Below are 6,310 nucleotides of genomic sequence, written 5' to 3' on the forward strand. Positions count from 1 at the left end.
AGCGATACAAGAGGTTGGACTGAATTTAAACCAATATTTATTTTACAGTTTTTCTCAATTGCTTAGACACAATTCCTGGAACAACTCACCATTTTCTTAAATCTTCACACACACGATTCTAAAAACTCACACCCAACAGTACAAATATCTAACTTCTGGGTCCCAATCAGTTTTTACCCTCAGACAATACACACGTGGTCAAAACACAGACTACATGAGTGTTTGTTACACACAGGAGGGATTAATTCAATACACTGCCACCAAAATGTCAATAGGGTTTATTCACAGTACTTCCATATTGAGCACAGGTTCATCAGCATCGGCATCAACATCAGCATGATCTTGTCTCAGGTCAGGGTCAGGCCATAGTATTTCATCAACGTCACACATTATGTCTTCTCTCGCCAGACAGCGTGGTAAATATCCCCTTGTGTGTCGGATCCAACCCTGGATAGGTTCCAGAGAAATATCCTCACAAGCATTCACCATTGCCTCCAGGAGATTGTGCTGTGTGTATTGGTTGCGGTCACAGACTCTCCACCGCCATGCTGAGAAAAATTCCTCTTTTGGCTTCAGAAAAGGGGAGTATGCTGGCAGAAAAAGGACCCTGAACCTGGGGTGGTCATTGAACCAGGTGCGAACCAGAGCAGCCCGATGGAAGCTCACGTTATGCCAAGTGACAACATATTGGGGTTGCTCTGGTTGCCCTGGCTCCCCTCCCTGTTGGAGAATGTTATTGTGCAGCTGATCTAGAAACTGAAGGAGTAGTGCAGTGTTGTATGGACCCAGTATGGCATGGCGGTGGAAGATGCCACGATTGCTAATGGTTGCACACATGGTGATGTTGCCTCCCCTCTGGCCCGGAACTTGTGTGATTGCACGCTGTCCAATGATGTTGCGGCCCCTTTGCGCCTTTTTGTGAGATTGACCCTGCCTCATCGATAAAGATGTATTAATGAGGGTCAGCCATTGCATCAATCTCAAAGATTGTCTCCAGGAGTCAAAAAACACACATTTTACTTCAAACACAGTACTGTGTGTATTGGAATGAAAGAGGGGTCTTTACATACTATAGCATTTCTGAACAGTATAGCACTTACCTGCACATATTGGAATCGTTGCTCCTTAACCCTGTCGGAATTCCTCTCAAAAGGCACGCGGTAAAGTTGCTTCGTCCTTATGTGATTCCGCTGTATTACCCGGTCAATGGTGGAAAGGCTTATGCTGTTAGTCCCTTGAAATATTGCCTGGTCTTCAATAATGCAGGTTTGAATCTCCCTCAAAGTGATGGCATTATTGGCAATCATCATATTTACCAAGGCAGTCTCCTGCTCAGCAGTGAACAATCGCCTCCTGCCTCCAATAGATGGCTGCCTCTCAGTTCTGCAAACAGTGGCACGGATTTCATCAGATATCACTTGTCTTTGTTGTCCTCTCCCTCTTCCTCTCCCTCGTCCTCGTCCTCGTCCTCGTCCTCGTCCCCGTCCCCGTCCTCTCTGTTGTCTCTCAACCTCTGCATGGTTGGGATCCATTGTTCCAAAGGACATGAACATGCCTCTAGGCTCTATTTATTGACCTCCAATTGTGATTGGTGTGTTAACAATTTTTAGGTTGAGTGTTTTCACCTGGAGAAGGGTGTGGTCTCTGAGTTTAGGTTATGATAACTTGAGTTAATAATATTGGGAGCATGTGTTTGCTGAATGAACACAGTGCAATGAATGATTTATTTGGCCACTTTTGTGTAAGGTTTTGCAGAAAGAGTTTTGAATATTGAGACGTGTGGAAACAGGTGAATTGTGTTTTTGGTTATGGGAAATGTGTGTGTGCTTCTGGGAATGACGAAAAGGTTTGGGTTTTTGTGCTACAGGAACCAGGTTTTGTGTTTTAGCAATTGAGAAAAACTGTAAATGTGGACAAGTATACAGGAGGAGATTGATCAAATCTCCATTTGAATAGAAAATATGTTTTGATATATATTTTAGAGTGAAGACAGATAATTAGACTACTAACTCGAGTGTACCACTCCGGAGGTTATTAGGGCCCGAGCACCAACAATGTCGGGCTGCGAAGCCCTTTTGTTTTTCCATCCATTCATCCATCCATTGTCTACCGCTTATCCTGTATTCAAGGTCGCGGGGGGGCTGGAGCCGATCCCAGCTGTCATTGGGCGAAGGCGGGGTACACCCTGGACAGGTCGCCAGTCTATCACAGGGCCAACATATAGAGACAGACAGACAACCATTCACGCTCACATTCATACCTACGGGCAATTTAGAGTCATCAATTTACCTATCCCCATCCTGCATGTCTTTGGACTGTGGGAGGAAGCTGGAGAACCCGGAGAGAACCCACGCGTACATGGGGAGAACATGCAAACTCCACACAGAAGGGCCCGACCCGGGAACCGAATCCGGCACCCTCTTGCTGTGAGGCGACAGTGCTACCCACTACACCACCGTGCAGCCCCCTTCTGTTTTTCAAATGTTTATTATTCTTACGTCAAAATAACGCGTTTTGGAGGCCTCAACATTAAAAAAAACTCATCAAAATTGGTGTGTGCGTAGAAATTACAGGAAATTGCGAAATGGTAACGGTTTCGCATTCGGTCACAAAAAAGTTGCTCACTAGCGCCACCTAGTGTGGCCATTCACCAGCCCTGCCGGACCGTAACTTTGATTGACATGAAATTTTGCACACATGTGCGGACGAGTGTCCTCTACAAAAAATCCTCTTGGAGTACAAAAGTCTGCCTCCTGAAATGTTCCGCCATCTTGGGTTTTATGAAAAACGCAATGTTGCTAATTTCTACGACACCGTTGATCCGATTTGGACGAAATGTGGTGTGCATACTCATTAGACCTAGCTGGGGTGATGGTCCAAAAATATTTTGAAAATATGGTTTTATTCAGAAGATATCGGCCAATGAACATAAGAGGGTTGTGCCTTCAAAACGCAATTAGTATAACTGCATTACCTTTAGGCCAATCATCACGAAACTCGAAACATATGTTGACATAGCTTCAAAGAACATACATGTCGATTTTCATCAAAATTGAGTAATGTGGGGCATTTTTGGCCATTCACAGGGGTTGTACTTGAAATCAGAGCGACTGTGGTTGACCATGTTGTCAACAATGGGATGTGCATGAGGGAGGCTGGGCAACGGGTTCAACCAAACCTGAGCTGCTATACTGTTGCAGGTATCATCCAGATATTTAGAAATGAGAACTGGTAAGTAACTGGTACAGTAATATGGACTGTATTGTCATAATTATAAGGATCTATCACTAAAACTGTTCACCCCAGAGCAGGAGACCTGCAGGACTACATAATGGCAGATAACACCATGTTCCAAAAGGTCAACAGAGTAAGGCTGTATTCGAAACCGCATACTATACTGCTAGTACGTACTGATTTGGCCAAAATGTAGTATGCAGTATGCAAACAAAAGCAAAATCTGCAGTATGCGAAAGGTTCCCGGATGTCGTACTGATTCGGAGAATATTTCCAGTATGCATCCGACCAGTCTACTCTGCCTACTGTTTCCCACAATGCAATGCGCTGGAGCCTGGATAAATCGAGTAATGGCGGAGCAAGAGAGCGTTTCCAGGGGAATACAAATGCCGGAGCAGTACGGCGTTTATATTTGTTATATTTGTTTACATAAGTACAGTGCATAGGCTACTTGATTATTGTGACGAAAGCTATATAGGTACAATAGAAATCCAGGCTGTTGTACATATGAAATGAAAAAAAGTACTCTGTTAATTCAAACTTTTTTTTATTAATATTTGGTGATTTCTGTACATGCAGAGCTCCCGAGACAGCGCTATACTGTATACTGTCCACTACAAACAGCGGTTAAGATAACTGGCTTGCTGCCCCCCCCGGGACGACGACGCATGTTGGCCGGCGGAACACCTCTGGAGGCGGGCTGCTGCCTCTGAGACGACCCGCTCCTTCCGGAGCTTCACTTCTCCGAAAACATCGAGGCAAATTACTAAACAGCCGTCATTTGGGTAAACTAACCGCACATTGGGGATCTAAACGGTTACTTTCTCGCATGAAAAAATATTAAAATTTAATAAAGTGACATAATAACAGCGCTACAGCGGGAAATAAAACAGCTTTGCGCCTGTTTTACAACTACCGCTGCCAGTCTCCACGAAATGCATTCTGGGAAACTTGCATACTGCATACGGTGTGAACGGCGTCAGTCTGCTGAAGTAGCATACTGAATCCCACATTCAGTACGCAGTATACAGTATAGGCTATACTAACGCAATATGTAGTAGGCAGTACGGTAGTATGCGGTTTCAAATACAGCACAAGTCTCTCTGCACTGACTTGTCTACTGAAACGCAATAGCATTAGGATGAAGCAGCTGTACAGAGTCCCTTTCGAAAGAAACTCCGGCCATATAAAACAACTGAGATATGAATATGTTCAGGTGAGCGATACGATCCTATCATTGGTACTGGATCTGGAATGGTATAGTGCTACATCATATTGACTGATCCCTGTCTTTTCGTACTGTGCTACATTGTTTTGTCTTGTGTCTTTCAGAGAGTCATGGAGCTAGAAGCAGATGCAGTGCATCATAAGCCAATGAGCTAACCCTTGCAAAAACAAGGGGCCATTGTAGAAATTTCATCAGACGCCGTGCCATCATCAACGTCCCGGGACAACATGGTGGCAATGTTACCGGCGCCAGACCTAGGGGGTATCTGGGCAGGTAAAAAGACCACAGGCTGGATTGCGCTGTGGGTTAAAGGAAGTGGAGAGCAACACAAGTTATGTCTTTCTCAAGTAAACAGCGTTTATATTCTCAGGTCAAGATCAAGTAAATATTTGAACATCATTATAGTAAATATCAACAACAACAACAATTATATATACTGTAAATGGCAGTGGAAGATCATAAAAACAAATACACAAGTAGATCAATAATATATATCCTACACAATACATCTCACACACAACAGAACCCTTTAAATAGAGAAGATCATGAAACTCACAGCAGTACAAATACAGAACAAACATCATAGTATAATAAATTAATAACATGCTTCAAAGTGGCACATAGAATACGATGCCGAACGAACATCACGTCTTGTGTTCACGTGAATGCGCACACCAATTGACGACACTGCCGGCAGCCGGCGCTCACATGAACGCGCACACCAACTGACGACGCGAACGGCAGCCGGCGTTTACATGCATGCGCACACAAGCCCGTTAGTGAAGACACTAACGGCAATAACTGCTACATTGACAGTGTCCGACAAACGAAAGTGACATAAGTCGGCACAGAGCACTGGCTGGACAAACAAAACGATACAAAGTACAGGAAAACTTCACATACATTTTACATACACTTAAACATTAACATGACAAGAGAACGGAACCTTCACTGACGGCGGCTGGCCAACGACAAGCAGCCTCTGTTAGCTCGCCGGCAACAACCTCAGCAACAACATCCAAAACACTTAAAAATCACCACAGAGCTCTCCAAGCATTACAAGAGCGAACGTATTGCTTACAGATTTGTTTGCTATATTAGTCACAGTTAAAACAGTTCAAAAACATACCTGTGGGTTAAAGGAAGTGGAGAGCAACACAAGTTATGTCTTTCTCAAGTAAACAGCGTTTATATTCTGAGTTCTTGAGCTACGGTCTCCATGACAACCCACTAGGTGCCACCGCACAACAGTGCCATCTAGTGGCATGAAGATATAACTTCGTACCATTAGGTTTATATGTAATAAAACAAAAAAATGGGATGGGGTAACTGTTTTACATACAAGCCATTTTTCAATGCCTGTTACACTCTCCCCCACTTTAAAAGATGTCTCCTGACATCTAGAACTACCTATGTACCTACGACAGTCGGAAAGTCAGGTACAGTATCTACGGGACATCAGTATGAACAGGAGGTGAATCTGTCCAATGTCAGTCACAGGTAAGTAGTGTGCAAGTAAGATTGTCTGTCCATTTCAATGTCCTGGCCACTGTCAATTCCTCCGTATGTCCATACAGCTTGGAGAGGGTAGTAGCACATCTCAGGAAACACTGGGTAGGTTGGCATGGGATGCGGGACACAGTACATGGCATTTGTTCCCATTCTCCAGGGCTGGTAGGAAGGTTCTCCTGACTGGTCATACATGAAGATGTTTCTGGGTTTCACTGGTCTGGTGGATCTCCGCAGTTGCTGTTTTACTACTTGCACTGGCTGAGGAACAGGCACAACGTATGTCTCAGGATCCTGAGGACTTCCACTCTCCACAGCATCATTCCTCTGTTGTTCCTG

This window comes from Eutrigla gurnardus, assembly GCF_963514095.1.
Source record: "Eutrigla gurnardus genome assembly, chromosome: 8".
Taxonomy (NCBI): Eukaryota; Metazoa; Chordata; class Actinopteri; order Perciformes; family Triglidae; genus Eutrigla; species Eutrigla gurnardus.